Here is an 18,539-nt window from a genome sequence, read left to right as displayed (position 1 = left end):
AGAGAAAATGGACAATCCAGCAGAGCCAGACCAGGATGAGGCAGGGGAGGCACCTAGTGTTCAAAATGTAAGGAGGTGCCCATGACCAGTGCCAACTCTGTACTTGTAGGGCCTGAACATGAGCACTTCCTTACATTCTCCATTTTGCTGGCCTTACCTCAGTGGCCCCAGCTCTCATGGGCTCAGCTAACACTGTTAATCCTGGGTATGGTGTTAGTGATGATTGGAGACACTGGTAGAGTGAGTGAAAGTTGGGCCCAATCCCAGTGGGCAGGGCAGTGAGTGTTCCAGTCTGTGTCTACATGGTCATCAAAGTTGGAGGTCCATCAGAGAGGAAGGATGACTATTCTTTAGTCCATAGCAAAATCTTTTGAACTGTTTTCAATGTGTGCTAGCTATTCTGTTTGCCTCCCAGACCCATCAATTGTTCCCTGTTGTGCATCCCAGAAGGCTGGCCTCCCTGGGCTGCATCTCCCAGTCCCTGGCCCTTGATAAATTGCCTGGGTTCAGACAACTGGAGGCACTGGCAGGATGAGAGAAAGCTCAGGGTATTTCTTGCACTGCTCCTTGCTTTTGTCAGTATGACTGTGTCTCTGTCTTTTTTTTTTTTATGACAGTTCTGGCCAGTACTCTCCAGGATTCCAGCCCTTACAGGCTCTGGAAACAGGTTTCTTCTCCTTGTCCCTTCAGACTGTGGGTGGTAACTGCTTCTTGCTAATGCTAGCCTTTTGAGTGCCTCAATATTCCCAATTAGTTCCCTTAACTCTGTCTACACTTCTATAAATAGTCTCTTTTTTTTGTCAAATTATTTTGAGTGGAATTGTATTTCTTGCAAGAATCCTGGCTGATATATTCCTATCTATTTATTCTTACATCTAGGTTTTATATTTATAGAGAATAAATTATTTTAATTTTCCATTAAAATAAAGGAAAGCATAAAATACTGATGTGAGTTCACCTTACAAAATGTAGAAATTCAGGGTCGGGAAGAAAATGTCGATATAGGAAAGAAACCATATTAGTCACAGTTCTCTATAGAAACTGAACCAATAGGAGAGAGAGAGAGAGAGAGAGAGAGAGAGAGAGAGAGAGAGAGATTATAAAGAACTGGCTCATCTGGTTATGGAGGCTGACAAGTCCAAATTTTACACTGTGGGCCACTAAAATAGAGACCCAAAAACCTGGTGGTACAATCAAAATGCAAAGGAAGTCTGGGGGAGAATTTCCTCTTACTTGGGGAGAATGGTCCTTTTATTCTACTCAGGCCTTAAAGCAGTGGTTCTCAACCTTGGCTGCACATTAGAATCACCTGGGAATCTTTTTAAAATCCTGATTTCTGGGCCTTATCCTCCAGAAATTCTGTTTCTTTCTTATGGGGTGGGGCCACAACATTAGTAACAAAGAAACAGAATTTCCAGAGGATGAGGCCCAGAAATCAGGATTTTAAAAAGATTCCCAGGTGATTCTAATGTGCAGCCAAGGCTGAGAACTACTGCAAAGGATAGGATTAGGCCCACCCACAATAAGGACATCCATCTGCTATACCCAAAGTTTGCTGATTTAAAAGTTAACCTCATCCAAAAACACCCTCCAAGTAGACACATAAAATTAACTATCACAGGAACTGAGATAACTCAAAAACTATAAAAGGATCTTTAATAATTTGGAAGTAATTGGACCAAAGAAAAACTATTTTCAGTCCTATTACTATGTATACAGCAGCTTAAATTTAGTTAGCAATTTTCTTTGCTTTTGAACACATGTGAAACATGTTTTTCTTGATTATTTCATTCACTTAGTCATATGGAAAAGTATTTTCTTGTTCTTCTGAGTGCAATGAAACACAAATATAAACATATACAAAACACATTTCATGCTTATCATTTGTGCCACTTAAATCACTCAAGTCCAGTGCTTCCTGACATTCACAGGGTCCTGGTTCTGAAGTTAGGTGTAATCGACCTTCTACACACACTGGATGGCACATGAGTGCAGCATGTTGTCATCCACACCCAGCACATGGAAGACACTATTCTGTGAGTTTAGGGCAAGTGAAATGTGCTCTTTTAAGCTTGCTAAACATCTGTACAAACCTGTATTTTATTCTCTAAGTTCATTGTCAAGATGAGGCCCGATGTTTTTAATCTTTATAATTAGAGTGGGCAAAATGTGGTTTTAATATTCTGTACCAAATTTATTTTGTTTCATAGGCAAAAAGTGACAATTCACACAAAATCTGTATAGATAAAGAAACTAATCACTCATGTAGAAACACTTTTATGAAACTCAGTGGGGGCGTTTATGGAAGGGTGAGAATCTCCATTTAAAAGAGATGAAATGGTTCAGTTTTAAAAGAACCTACAGATGAATAGAAATCTCTTCTCTAATGATTATTTCCACAGTGTTACATCCCATTTGGACAAGTAAAATGGGGGCATTGTTTTTTAAAGTAGAAATCAGAATGCAGCTCAATTCCTTATGTCATTTTCCATGCCCAGAGTCCTATTCCAATGAGTGGCAAAGCTTTCCTTTAATTGATATGGAATTTAATGTTGCCATACTATTTTTTTTTATAAAAAAATATGTTAATTTTGTGGCCTGCCAGCTTTTCTTTTACACCAGAGCCCAGAACAGTAGGCAGGAAAATGTAATAGTTACACCATGAGGTTCCAGTACTAGAGAGTGTTTAATGATGTAGCACAGGAAGTGTTGTGGAGTTCTCCTTTCTCTCTAGTGCAGAATCTGTGAAAAGAGTGGCTAACACAAAGACTGAGCGATAGGCCCCTTTGCATCAATAAGGCCCCTGAACTCTTTATGACATTTGTTTACTTCTTTCTCCCCTGTGCTGCACACCAAGGGAAGACTCACTGATAAGCTCACCAAAAAGATCCAGTGACAGCTTCTCTCCAGGGCAGAAACCCTGATTGCCTTACATTTTCATATAAAAAAAGAGGTTGCATTAGAAAGGCATGCTCCTAATGTAAAACAATGCAATTGCTATATTAAACCATGTAGAGCAGTGGTTCTCAACCTGTGGGTCATGACCCCTTTGGCGGTCAAACTACCCTTTCAGAGGGGTCGCCTAAGACCATCCTGCATATCAGATATTAACAATACAATTCATAACAGTAGCAACATTACAGTTATGAAGTAGCAATGACAATAATTTTATGGTTCACTCACATCATGAGGAACTGTATTTAAAGGGCCAGAAGGTTGAGAACCACTGATATAGAGGATCCTCAAAAATAATTTAAAACAATCTGAAAGCAAAACTATCTCATACAGTTCAATTTTGTAAGTAGTACCATTAAGGATATTAGCAAGATTTTGAAAGAAAAAAATAATTTTAACAAATATGATAACATAGTTCACTGAAAAAGAAATATAAACGACTAAATGACTTATCCTATATAATAAAAGGCTAATATGCAAATTGTCCCCTCAACCAAGAGTTCAACCAGGAATTCAACCAGGAATTTGACCAATCACTCACAGCCCCTCCCCCCAGTGGGCCCCACCCCTGACTGCCCCCCTACCCCTACCCCGATCGGCCCCAAATCAGCAGGGCCAGCCAGCCAACTACCTGCAGCTCTTCCCCCAGCCGGCCAGGCCCGACCCAAGCAGCCCCCAATCGGGGTGGGCCAGCCGGACCCTACCCATGCACAAATTCGAGCACTGGGCCTCTGGTATACATATAAAAAGATTTTTATTCTAGATCATAATTCTTGGCCCAAAAGGAAAAAATTGCTAAGAGGTCTTCACATATTTTGCCATTTGTTTTTGGGAAAGTTGATGGAATAGGGTTGTTTTTTTGTTTTTGATTTTGTGGGGTGATTTTACATTTATATAACCATAACCTTATGTTTCTCTATAATTTTAACCCCCTCCCATCAAAAGTATCACCAATTTCTTTCACAATTATACTGCAAAGATATTATATCTATATACAATGCCATGGATCATGACAATTCAGAGTTAAATAGCAGCTTAACATACTGAAATATATAACAAGAAGGAAAAGCATTAACAAGTGAGCATATCTAGCTTATTACAGACTCTACAGCTTCAAAGTTCCCATGCTATAGCAACAGCAGGGCACAATAATCAGCTAAGACAATGTTTATGGGCAAAATGAAGTTTCATATTCTTTGTAGCTGACTCAGTTCTGCATGGCATTGGCCTCTCCCCAAATGTCTTCTGATGTCATAATAATCTGCTAATTTTCTTCTATTACATTAATGAACCAGAGGTGGGCAAGAAGTCAAATTTCCAAACTCATTATGAAACTGCTCACTGCCAATGGTAGGGGTTCAGGCCCTGCTCCTTGCTCACTTGGTTTCTGGCATTTGAAAGCAGGGAAATGTGCTCATCAGAGTGGAATTTTTTATTTCCAAACATGGCTAATTTGGGGAAAGAGTGGGAATTCATTCTATTACTGGCCTATATTTTTCAAAATATGTCTAATGTGCTTCACAGACCCTCAGGCTTTTTAGGTTTTTTTTCCCAGCCTTTACAGTTTGATGCTCCTTAATTTGTTAACTGATTTGTGTCAACTTCTAATACATTCTCAAGATTTTGTCCTCTTTTCTGGTACTGGATACACACGGTTGGATAGGGTATTAGAGGAAGGGAGCCAACATTTCTGAGCATGGACAATAAACCAGAATTGAGGCCAGATGCTCCCATACACAAATCATGAAGCAGGTATCACTGCCCCACAGTACAGATGAAAGGCCTGAGACTTCAGGAGATTAGGTCAACATTTTACAAACTGTGGTCCACAGGGTTCATGGATCAGAATCACCTGGGATCCTGTAAAATACAGATCCTTGGGTCCACAAAAACACTTAATCAGAAATACTGGGGGAGGGCTTTGGAATATGAATTTTAACAAGTCCAGGTGATTCTACATACTGAGGTTTTACTGGGTGAGTAATTTGCCCCAGGTCATCCTGCTAGGAGGAAGCAGAGACAGTATTCCCACTTAAGTCTGTGGACTTCAAATCTTTATCTTTGCTGTTTCTGAGCTTCCTCCTAGCTCTAACATTCTAACATTTTGTTAATATTATTAACTTAAGATTTAGTAATAAAAATGATAGCTTTTTATTTACTGCTTACTCTATGCAGGCCTAAGTCAAATACTAAGCACAAATTATCTTATAAATTCTCACAACACTCTGTATTATAACGTTTTGCATTCCATTTTATGTATGTGGGAACTGAGGCTTGGAGAAATTATTTTAACCTATGTCTGTTTGTAGTAAAGGTGGCACTAAGAATTGGCTTGCTACAGCCAACATCATACTCAATGGGCAAAAACTACTAGGTGTACTAGTTAATAATGCAGATTTTTTTTTAATTGATGGAGTTACACATATGTTGATATATATGTGATTTGATATGTATGCTATTTTATTGTATTGAAAGCAAGCTTTAAAACTTCATATGTCAAATTTTCTGAAGGTGTTAACATCATAGATATTTTTACTCCACTTTCCACCTTTGCGGGCAGCAGGAAAATCAATGTATTCTCTCATTAACTCGGAAAAGCATGTCTTGTCACCCGCTGCCCGGCAGGAGTGCGCTAGGCCCCAAGCTAGCGAGGCTCAGTCAGGGCAGCCTTCGCTCATGGTTGCTGGCACCCAAAATGCACATTCCTCCTCTGCAGTCATCTTGACTATCCCACTGTTTCACTGAGAGGACGGAACTCCACATCTCCTCTGGGTTCCTGATCTTGAACGCTGACTGAAGGCACCTCAGCGAGGGCCGCCTGCACCCATCAGGTGTGTCTCTCTGCATCTGCTCCCGCCTCAGCACAGAGGTGATCTCATCACTGCACTGGCCTCCACGGGAAAAGGGCATCACCACTCTGCCCTCTCATTGTCATCTCACAGGGCCCACCCTCAGCACCCAGAACACCCAGACACTCTCCAAAGGACGTGAGTGTGCCAGAGGGGACATGCGCACATCCTGTGGGGGATGTAGGCATGCTGGGGTTGATGGAAGTGTGGCAGAGGGGTGGGGAGGTGGGGGGGCTGTGGGGGGCGGGACTTGATAGTGCCATGGTCTGGGACTGTTGCAGGTGCGCATGGGTACAGCATGCTGGGGGACATTCGCACACCAGAGGGGGAGGAGAGGATGCACACTCCGGAGGCCTGTGGCTGTGCAGATCCACAAACCCCCATGGCGCGGCCAGGAGGACATCAATCTGGCCCACCACGGTGGCTGTCCCTGTGATCATGCACCTTCTGGGCCAGGAGGTGGGACTTGCGCAGCCACTCCTCGGCGCTGATGGCCTGAAGATGCTACTTCAGCTTAGCCTGCAGGCTTTACTTGGCGCACTCACGGCTGCTACCACCGCCATGTGGGGAGTACAGGCCACCCTCTTCTGGCCCACCTCCCCCGCCCAGAGGCTCTTCTTAACCCAGAGGCTCTCTGCCCCAGCGTGCCTGCACACTGCCCACAGGCTTGGAGCGGCTGGGGTGGGGGGAAATGCCTGTATCGTTGCTGTGGTGACAACGCAAGCATCCTGGCCTGGCCGCCGCCATTTTGTTGCGAAGTGACCCTCAATTTGCATATTCCCTCCTTCTTGACTGTGGGTGCCACCATCTTTGTCACAAGGTGAGAGTAAATTTGCTTATTACTCTTTTATTAGCTAGGATGGTACTAGAAATCCTAGCTACAGTAATCAGACAAGAAGAAAAAATAAAAGGCATCCAAATTGGAAAGGAGGAAGTAAAATTGTCATTATTTGCAGATGACATGATATTGTACATAGAAAACCCTAAAGACTCCACCAAAAAACTACTAGATTTAATAAATGAATTCAGAAAAGTAGCAGGATACAAAATTAATATCTAAAAATCCGTGGCATTTTTATATACCAATAATGAACACTCAGAAAGGGAAACTAAGAAAACATTCCCTTTTACCATCACAGCAACAACAAAATAAGGGACCTAGGAATAAACTTAACCAAGGGGGTAAAAGACGTGTACTCAGAAATGGATAAAATAATTAAATATAAGTCATGAAATTATAATAATCCTAGAGGAAAACACAGTAAAATTTTCGACATGACATGTAGCAATATTTTTGCTGATACATCTCCTCGGGCAAGGGAAACAAAGGAAAAAATAAACAAATGGGATACATCAAACTAAACAGCTTCTGCAAAGCAAAAGAAACCATCAAAATGAAAAGGGAAGCCACTGTATAGGAGAATATATTCACCAATGATGCATCTGATAAGGGGTTAACTTCCAAAATAAAGAATCTATACAGCTCAACATCAGGAAGACAAAATATTCAATTGAAAAAATGGGCAAAGGCACTGAATAGACATTTCTCCAAAGAGAACATACAGATGGCCAATAGACATATGAAAACATGTTCAATGTTACTAATCAGAGAGATGCAAATTAAAACAACGATGAGATATCACCTCACACTTGCCAGAATGGGTACTATCAATAAATCAACAAACAAGTGCTGGTGAGGATGTGGAGAATAGAGAACTCTAGTGCACTGTTGGTGGGAATGCATACTGGTTCAGCCACTATGGAAAACAGCATGGATTTTCCTCAAAAAATTAAAAATGGAACTGCCATTTGACCCATCAATCCCACTTCTGGGATTATATCCTAAGAATCCCCAAACACTAACCAGAAAAAAATATATGCACACCTATGTTCATAGCAGTGTTATTTACAATAGCAAAGATCTGGAAATAGCTCAAGTTCCCATAAGTAGATGAGTGGATAAAAAAGCTATGATACATTTACACAATGGAATACTAGGCGGCTATAAAAGTGAAGGATCTCTTACCCTTTACAAAACCATGGATGGACTTGGAAATTATTATGCTAAGGGAAATAGCTAGTCAGAGAAATTCAAATATTGATATCACTTATATGTGGAATCTAATCTAATAAAAGGGTAATATGCAAATTAACCATCACTCCAACAAAAAGATGGCAGCACCCATAGCAGCTGGGGCAGGACGCTGACATCATCACCCTGGCAATGTTGCCTCCCATGCCCCGGCTGCTGAGGGAGGGAGGGCTGCGGACATAACATGGGACTGCTGGACTGGGAGCGTGCCCCCGGCTGCTGCCGCACAGCCTGAGACATGCCCCAGCCCAGCAGACAGAAGCCCAGGGAACAGAATGTGGCTGGAGTTCCCAGTCCTTTTGGTTTCTGCAGCTCCTGGACCTGAAGCAGAAACCAAGAGCACGGGGACCACCAGGAAGGCTGGGAATCATAGTTCTGATGGCAGCCCCTGGACCAGAAGCAGTAGCCCAGAGCACAGAGAGCACCAGGAATTTTGGGAATCGTAGTTTTGATGGCAGCCCCTGGACCAGAAGCAGTAGCCCAGAGCACGGGGAGCACCAGGAATGCTGGGAATCATAGTTCTGGTGGCAGACACATTGTGTGATCTCCTAGACAAGTGGTTCTCAACCTCCCCAATTCCGAGACCCTTTAATACAGTTCCTCATGTTGTGGTGACCCCCAATTTCATTGTTACAAATTGAACATAATTAAAGCATAGTGATTAATCACAAAAACAATGTGTAATTATAAATGTGTTTTCCGATGGTCGTAGGCGACCCCTGTGAAAGGGTCATTCGACCCCCAAAGGGTTCTCGACCTACAGGTTGAGAACCGCTGTCCTAGACACTTGAGCAAAGTGAGCCTGGATAAAGTTACTGCTGCAGGTGGGGGATGGAGGGAAAGCAAAGGTGAGAGACATAAGTAAAGTCAGAGTGTCAAGGAAAAAGTAAAAGGAAAGTATCCTGCAACTTCTAGGAAATCTCCACCAATGGAGCAAAGAAAAAAAAAAAGACCTCTATTATTCTGTGAACACCAAACCAGACTGGGCTGGAGACCCAGACAATTTGCTCATATGATTGCAAAGACAGACAGAAACTTCACTCTTTTATGAGTGAAGGCAGATACAATGCACAACATGCATGTTTTCGCAGAAGAGGACTTAACAGCACCGTTTGCTATACACCCTTTGGTAAGTCACCTTTTTGGTGGCCATCTGTGTTAGTTAATTGCCATAATCAAGAGTAAAAATTAAAAGTTTTCTATCTCTATGACAAGCAGGTCCTTATAGCTTGGAGCAAGGCAACTATCTACACTAATAAAAGAGAAAAATGGTAATTGGCGTACGGCGATACCTTTTTCATTGGCTAATCAGGGCTATATGCAAATTAACTGCCAACTAAGATTGGCAGTTAACTGCCAACAAGATGGCGGCTAATTTGCATATGTAGGCACAATGCAGGGAGGCGAAAGGGAAAGCAGGAAGAAGCCCCCTGCCACTGACAGTGATCTGAAACCCAGGGGGGAGCTAAGAGCTGGGGGGCAGGGCAAAGGCGGCCCTGGGGCCATGATCGGAGAATCAGGTGCCTTTGCAGCCCTGGCCAGTGATAGCAGGAAGTAGGGGTGGAGCCAGCGATGGGAGCTGGGCAAGGTCGAAGCTGGCAGTCCCAGGAGCTAGGGGTCCCTTGCCTGGGCCTAAAGCGAAGCCCACGATTGTGTCGCCCCCCGCTGCCACTACAGGTCCCCGCTGCCTGGGCCGGACGCCTAGGCCAGAGGCGTTAGGCCTGGGCAGGGGCAGAGCCTGCAACCGCGGGGAGCTGGGGGTCCCCTGCCCAGGAGGCCTCAGGCCTGGTCAAGGGGCCGATCCGGTGATTGGTGACCGGAGGGTGATGAGGATCAACTCCTCTGGCTGAGACATCAGGCCTGGGTGGGGGGCGGAGCCGGGGATTGAGGGGATATGATGGTCCCCTTGCCCAGGCCTGAAGCCTGGGTCAGAGGCGTCAGGCTTGGGCGGGGGGTGGAGCAAGCGATCAGAGGGAGATGGGAGTCCCCTGCCCAGGCATGATTCCTGGGCCAGAGGCCTCAGGCCTGGGCGGGGGCCAGAGCCAGTGATCGGGGGGAGATGGGGGTCCCCTGTCCAAGCCTGACACCTCTGGCGGAAGCGTCAGGTCTGGGCAAGGGGCCGATCAGGCGATCGGAGGGTGATGGGGATCAACGCCTGAGGGCTCCCAGTATGTGAGAGGGGGCAGGCTGGGCTGAGGGACACTCTCCCCCCCCCCCACCGAGTGCACGAATTTCGTGCACCGGGCCCCTAGTCTATAATAATAAAAGTATAATATGCTAATTAGACTGGATAGTCAAACGACCTTCTGGACATCATTCCAGACATCCTTCCAGATGAAGCTGTAGTGGCAGGGCAAGGCAGAGGCAGTTAAGGGCAATCAGGTAGGTAGGCGAGCAGTTAGGGGCAATCAGGCAAGCAGGCAGAGGCAGTTAGGGGCGATCAGGCAGGCAGGTGAGCAGTTGGGGCAATCAGGCAGGCAGAGTGGTTAGGGGCAATCAGGAAGGCTGGCAGGCAAGCATCCTGGATTGTGAGAGGGTGCAAGCAGGGATGAAGGACTGCCCCCCATGCACGAATTTCGTGCACCGGGCCTCTAGTATAATATAAAAAATAAACTGACAAACAACAACAACAAAGAATTGGCTTGCACAGACTCAAAACAAGGTGACTTGTGCAGCTTTAACATGAATCCCCTTGTCCTCTCTTCCACATAGGCAGACACTCTTAAACCCATCCAGTATAGAAATTCTGAAGATTTCATGGGTATTACTGGAAAGACTATGCCTTTAACTATTGTGTTGTGCTATTACAGACCTTGGACTACCATTTATTTCATAACATAATTCAGTTTAATTCATTTCATTTCAACTGTCTTCTGCCAAATGCTTCTGGAGCACCCTATATGTAACAAGGATGTGTTAAGCCTTGTAGAATATGAGAAGATAAATTATACAGAACATTGTGCTCCTAAACTGCATTAGCTAATGAGATTGGAAGATATAGGTAATAAGTATCCTATATAATAAAGAGGCAATATGCAAATTAACCCTCACACCCTCACAAGATGGCTGCCTATGACCAGGCCGGCAGGGGAGTTAGTGAGGGACAACCAAACAACTGAACAGCAGGCTGCATGGGGTGACCAGTCCAGCAGGAGGGTTAGTGAGGGACAACCAAACCACTGAACAAACAGGCTGCAAGGGGCAACCAGGCAGGTGGCGGGGGGAGGGTTAGTGAGGGAGAACCAAACGACTGAACAGCAGGCTGTGTGGCACAGCCAAGCTGGTGGGGGTGGGGAATGAGGGGTGACCAGGCTGGCAGGAGGGGCAGTAAGAGGCAACCAGGATGGTGGGGTGGGGGCAGTTAGGGGCGACCAGACCCACAGGGAGAAGACAGTTGGGGGTGACCAGGCCGGCAGGTGGGGGCAGTGAGGGGTGACCAGGTCAGCAGGGGGGCAGTTAGAAGTGACCAGGCCAGCAGGGAGGGGGTAGTTGAGGGCGACCTGGCCAGCAATGGGGGGCAGTTAAGGGTGACCAGGCCAGCAGGGGAAGCAGTTAGGGGCGACCAGGCAGGCAGGCAGGTGAGCAATTAGGAGCCAGTGGTCCAGGATTGTGAGAGGGATGTCCGACTGCCGGTTTAGGCTGATCCCAGCAGTTGGACATCCCCCGAGGGGTCCCGGCTTGGAGAGGGTACAGGCTGGGCTGAGGGGATCCCCCCACTGCATGAATTTCATGCACCGGGTTTCTAGTCTTACCTAATAATAGACAAACATGCAAATTGACTGTACTTTTGCTATGCTTTAAGCCATGACCACCAGCCAATCAGAGTGACTATATGCAAATTAACCCAACCAAGATGGCAGCTGGCAGCCACGGAGCTGGAGCAAGCATGAGGCTTGCTTGCTCCAGTGATGGAGGAAGCCAGCCTGCTGCTGGCTCTGAGCTCCACTCAAAAGCAACAAAGTTTCAATTATAGAATGTAAATAAACCCCAGACACCTGCTTTCAGCAGGCCATGGCCACGGAGCTGGAGCAAGCAGGAGGCTTGCTTGCCCCTGCAATGGAAGAAGCCAAGCTTCCCAGCTGCTGCTGCCTCCTCTCAAGGCAACAAAGTTTCAATTATAGAAGGTAAATAAACCCTAGATACCTGCTTCCAGTTGCCATGGCCACGAAGCTGGAGCAAATTAAAAAAAAAGAAAGGCTGGGAGCTTCAGTTGCCAGGGGCTTGGTCAGTCTGAAAAGAGCCATCAGCTCCTCACCCAGGCTGGCCAGGCACCCCAGTGGGGACCCCCCCACCCTGAAGGGGGTTTGGGCAGCCTGAAAACAGCCATCAGCTCCTCACCCAGGCTGGCCAGGCACCCCAGTGGGGACCCCACCCTGAAGGGGGTTTGGGCAGCCTGAAAACAGCCATCAGCTCCTCACCCAGGCTGGCCAGGCACCCCAGCAGGACCCGCACCCTGATCCAGGACACACTTCAGGGCAAACCAGTCAGCCCCCGCCCATGCACCAGGACTCTATTCTATATAATAAAAGGGTAATATGAAAATTGACCCTAACAGCAGAACGACTGGGAATGACTGGTCACTATGATACACACTGACCACCAGGGGGCAGACGCTCAATGCAGGAGCTTCCCCCTGGTGGTCAGTGCACTCCCACAGTGGGAGCTCTGTCAGCCACAAGCCAGGCTGACGGCTGCCAGTACAGCAGTGGTGGTCGGAGCCTCTCCCGCCTCCTCAGCAGAACTAAGGATGTCCGATGGCAGCGTAGGCCTGCTCCCTGCTGGCAAGTGGAAATCCCCCGAGGGCTGCCAGGCTGCCAGAGGGATGTCTGACTGCCAGCTTGGGTCCGATCCCCAAGGGAGCGGGCCTAAGCCAGCAGGTGGATATCCTCTGAGGGGTCCCAGACTACAAGAGGGCATAGGCCAGACTGAGGGACCCCCCCGAGTGCACAAATTTTTGTGCACCAGGCCTCTAGTAATAAATAAGATTACAAAATACAATAAAAGTATAAAAGATGGAATGCCTAATTTTAACTTGGGGGAAAGGGGCTCACATTCCTAACCACTGCTCAAGGCCCTGCATCAATCTTTCTCACCATCATTCTCTCTTTTCCAAGCTACCTAGAAGTGTGAACCAAAGACCAGCTAATAAAAGGCAAGTGATGCCTTGGCCAGTGTGACTCAGTGGTTGAGCATTATCCCAAGCACCTTAAGGTAGTATGATTACCAGTCAGAGCACATGCCCAGGTTGCTGGTTCAGTCCCCAGTTGGTGTGCATGTGGGAGGCAACAGATTGATGTTTCTCTTTCTCTAGAATCAATAAAACATATTTTTTAAAAGGCAAGTGATGGTGCTAAATACAGTGAATATAAGATCAAGCACTAAGGATGGCATCAAGAAGGGTCAAGGTCAAGAAGCTGTCCTGTGGAGTTCTTCTCATTCCTGGGGACAGTCTATGATCCCTCTCTGGAGGATTCTGACTCCTATTTGAGAGAAACTGCTTCATGTGATGTAATTTTCCTATTTTTAACAAGAATTGTAATTATTGCATACACTTAAATTTTAAATTATTGCCCATATATCAAAATATGCCAAAAACTCTGTTATTTATATTTTCAACATATTGATAAATACCATATACTTAACTGTTAAAAGAATAATGCTTCATTTTGAGCACCATAGATATAATCCAAAGTTTACTATATCAGAGAAGTAACTTCTAAATGTTCCTATATAATCCATTCATTTACAGTTATCAGTGGTAAAGAGGGTCTCTAGCTAGAGATAACCTCTGGCCAGGGACAATACTCTGCATCTCCAGTTTTTGTCTTGCTTGTAGGAATGGACTCAAACTAGACACAACAAATAACAGCAAAAGCAGGTGAATATTTACTTGTTGGGAAAAAATACACTCAGATAGAACCTGAGTGGGTAATTCAGCCAGCTGATACCAAACCAAGTATCCTGAGCAGTCAGCTCAGCTGGCCGAGACTGAACCAAGTGCCCAATATTTGGTAGTTCAGAGGATGTATACCCCCTAGGCTGTAACATCCTTAGGCAAGAAGCAAGTCACACCCTCCTTCATGTCTCAAAAAAATGTATTTTTAAGCTATAAGGCTCCTTCATCTAGGTGTTATGCTACCAGTTAGAGCACATCCTGGAGGGGCTCTGAATCTTTCCTGCTTACATAGAGGCCTGCCACCGCCATTGTCTATTTTTAGTTTGTCGCTTCTCATACATATTCCCTCCAAACCCCCAGCCACCTCTCCTAGCTCATACCTACCTAGCTGCCTACTCTAACACAATGACAAAAAAAAAAAGAAAAAAAAAAGAATTGCTGGTGAAGAAAAAATGCTTCTCACTATTTCTAGCTCACTGTGAACAGGCCATCTGGTAAACAAATTTGGTTGTCAGTATTTCTTAAGACCTTTGTTTTACCCTCCTTCCACTTTCCTTTTGTTGTGCCTTCTACCTAGAGCTCCTGGTGGAGAACACCACCCAGGAAATGGGCAGAGTATCATAAGCACCTCTAGGAATATGCTGATTTCTATGTGCCCCACTATCTAAAAGTTGTTCGATAATTCTTTGTTGTTACTTATGTTGATTGAAAACTGATCACTATTAATTGATAGTTTCCAAATGTTAAAAAGTAATGAAACAAACAAACGGGACATATGTAATACTTTCAACAATAAAGATAATTTTTTAAAAAAAATAATGAAAAGAATTGTGGACTTCTAATGTCCAGTCATCAATATAAGAATGTCCAAACCTGTAGAGAATTTTTATACAAGTATATTTGAGCCAAAGAGAAGTTACACCTGGAAGCAAGATCTCAACAGTTTGAGTAAAATGCTTCCAAGAAATGATAGTTTGCAGCTCTTTTTCTGAAATTGGGATTAAGGAGAGAATTTACTAAATGAAGGTCAGCGAAAGGTGGGGATTGGATTGCAGGGTACCTAACAAGATTATGTGCTCTTTATTTATTTATTTGTTTGTTTGTTTATTAATTAAACACCTGTCTTTTTATTATTATTATTGTCTAAAGTTTTACATATGTTTTCTTTTTCTGCAATTGACCATACCATTCCCATCCTGGGCAAGCCCCCACTGCCCTAGTGACTCTGTCCATTGGTTATGCTAATGATGCTAATGTGCATGCATACAAGTCCTTGGGTTGCTCTCTAACCCCTCCTTCCCTACCATTTGTCTCTGGATCTACTCTTGTTCATCAAACTATGTTGATCATTATGTCCCACATATGAGTGAGATCATGTGATATTTATCTCTCTCTGACTGGCTTATTTCGCTTAGCATGATGCTCTCCAGTTACATCCATGCTGTTGCAAATGGTAAAAGTTCCTTCTTTTTTTATAGCAACATAGTATTCCATTGTGTAGACGTACCACAATTTTTAATACACTCATCTGCTGATGGGCACTTAGGCTGTTTCCAGATACTAGCTATTGTAAATTGTGCTGTTATAAACATAGGGGTGCATATATCCTTTCTGATTAGTGTTTCTGGTTTCTTCGGATATAGTCCTAGAAGTGGGATTACTGGATCAAATGGGAGTTCCATTTTTAACTTTTTGAGGAAACTCCATACTGTCTTCAACAGTGGCTGCACCAGTCTGCATTCCCACCAGCAGTGCACGAGGGTTCCTTTTTCTCCACATCCTTGCCAGCACATGATCTCGCTCATTTGTGGAATATAATGAACAACATAAACTGATGAATAAAAACAGATCCAGAGACAGAGAAGCATTGATCAGACTATTAAACCTCAGAGGGAAGGCACGAGAGGGTGGGGATAAGGGGGAAAGATCAATCAAAGGACTTTTATGCATGCATACAAGCATAACCAATGGACACACACAGTAGGGGGGTGAGAGCACAACTGGGTGTGGGGGGCATTTGGGGATAAGGACACATATGTAATACCTTAATCAATAAAAAAAAAAGAAAGAAAAGTTCTACTGTCTGGGTTTAGCGAAGAAAAGCAAGAACAAAACCACTGTGGAAGACAGTATGCAGTTTCCTCAAAAAATTAAAAATGGTAATTCTATTTGACAGAGTTATCCCACTTCTAGGACTATATCCCAAGACAGCAGAAACACCAATCTAAAGGATATATGCACCCTTATATTCATAGCAGCACAATTCAGCATAGCTAAGATTTGGAAACAGCCTAAGTGCCCATCAGCAGATGAGTGGATTAAAAAACTGTGGTACATCTACACAATGGAATACAACACTGCTATAAAAAAGAAGGAGTTCTTACCATTTGCAACAGCATGGATGAAACTGGAGAGCATTATGCTAAGTGAAATAAGCTAGTCAGAGAAAGATAAATATCACATGATCTCACTCATTTATGGAATATAATGAACAACATAAACTGATGACAAAAACAGATCCAGAGACAGAGAAGCATCGATCAGACTGTCAAATCTCAGAGGGAAGGTAAGGGAGAGTGGGGGTAAGAGGGAGAGATCAACCAAAGGACTTATATGCATGCATATAGGCCTAACCAATGGACACAGACAACAGGGGGGGTGAGAGCATGAGTGGGGGGGATGGGAGGTAATGTGGGGATAAGGACACATATGTAATAACTTAATCAATAAAAAAAAATTTAAAAAATGCCAATGGCGTATTTCAACGACCTAAAACAAACTCTCCAAAAACTTATCCTATCTAATAAAAGAGAAACATGGTAATTAGCCATACCTCCACTACCCTTCCCATTGGCTAATCAGGGCGATATGCCAATTAACTGCCAGCCAAGATGGCGGCCGGCAGACAGGCAGCTTGAAGCGAACATAAGGCTTGCTTGATTCAGTGACGGAGGACTCCAACGTTCCCCGCCTGCAGCTGCCGGCCTCTGACCTTGCAGTTTGAAACATTGTTACAAATATAGAATCTAAACAAACTCCAGAAACCTGCTTTCAGCCAGCTGGGATCTCAGAGCTGGAGTTGAAACAGTGTTTCAATTATAGAACCCAAACAAACCAGATACCTGCTTTCATTAGCAGAGGCCTAAGAGCTGGAGCCAAGCCCCAGACCTAAAGCTGGCCCAGAATAAAAAAAAGAAAAAGAAAAAAAGTAGCGGTAGGGAGCTTCAGTCACCCACCAGCCTGAAAACAGCCCTCAGCCCCTCACCCAGACTGGCCAGGCACCCCAGTGGGGACCCCCACCCTGATCCAGGACACCCTTCAGGGCAAACCAGCCCACCCCCACCCGTTCACCAGGCCTCTATCCTATATAGTAAAAGGGTAATATGCCTCCCAGCACCGGGATCAGCGGAGCCGCGAGGCCTCCTGGCACCAGGAGCAGCGTGACAGGGGCAGCGCCCAAACCCCCTGATCGCCTTGTGGCTCTGTGTGTGACAGGGGGCAGGGCCACAACCTCCCTATCTGCCCTGCTCTGTTCATGACAGGGGAAGGCGCCCCAACCCCCTGATCAGCCCTGCTCTGTGCCTGATAGGTGGGAGCTCCCCAACCCCCTGATCGCCCTGCGGCTTTGTGTGTGACAGGGTGCGGTGCCCCAAACACCCACCCCATGGGCCTTGCTCTGTATGTGACGGGGTAGAGCCATAACCTCTCCATTATCCCTGCCCTGAGCGTGACAGGGTGCGGTGCCCCAACCCTCTGATTGGCCCTGCTGCATGTGTGACAGGGGGCGGTGCCCCAACTCCCCTATCAGCCCTACTCTGTGAGTGACCGGGGGAGCTCCTCAACCCCCTGATGGGCTCTGCTCTGTGTGTGACAGGGGCCAGCGCCCCAACCCCCTGATTGGCCCTGCTCTGTGCGTGAGAGGGGGTGGCGCTGCAACCTCCCCATCGACCCTGCCTTGAGTGTGACAGGGGGCGGTGCCCCAACCCCCCAATCGGCCCTACCCTGAGCATGACTGAGTGTGGCATCGCAACCTTCCGATCCGTCCTGATCTGTGCATGACAGGGGGCGGCGCCCCAACTCCCCAATCAGCCCTGCTCTGAGCCCGACCGGGGGCTGCACCTAGGGATTGGGCCTGCCCTCTGCCACCCGGGAGCAGGCCTAAGCCAGCAGGTTGTTATCTCCCGAGGGGTCCCAGACTCCGAGAGGGCACAGGCCGGGCTTAGGGACCCCTCCTCCCCCCCGCCCCGAGTGCGCAAATTTTTGTGCACCGGGCCTCTAGTCCTATATAATAAAAGGCCAATATGCAAATCGACTGAACAGCAGAATGACCAGTCACTATGACACTCACTGATCACCAGGGGGCAGATGCTCAACACAGGAGGTGCCTCCTGGTGTTCAGTGTGCTCCCACAGAGGGAGCACCACTCAACCAGAAGCCAGGCTCATAGCTGGCAAGTACAGTGGTGGTCGTGGGAGCCTGCCTCTCCTGCCTCTGCGGCGGTGCTAAGTATGTCTGACTGACACAGTCAGACATCCCCCAAGGGCTCCTGGACTGCAAGTGGTTGCAGGCCAGGCTGAGGGAACCACCCCCCTCCCCGTCCATGAATTTTATGCACCAGCCATCTAGTATAGAATTTAAAAAGACCCCGAATAGCCCCAGCAATCCTGAGAAAGAACAACAACATTGGAGGAATCACAATATCAGATTTCAAATTATATTACAAAGCTACTATTCTCAAAACTGCCTG

This window comes from Myotis nattereri (genome assembly GCF_964212035.1).
Source record: "Myotis nattereri genome assembly, chromosome: 2".
Classification (NCBI taxonomy): domain Eukaryota; kingdom Metazoa; phylum Chordata; class Mammalia; order Chiroptera; family Vespertilionidae; genus Myotis; species Myotis nattereri.
Note: the sequence above shows the minus strand (reverse complement) of the source record.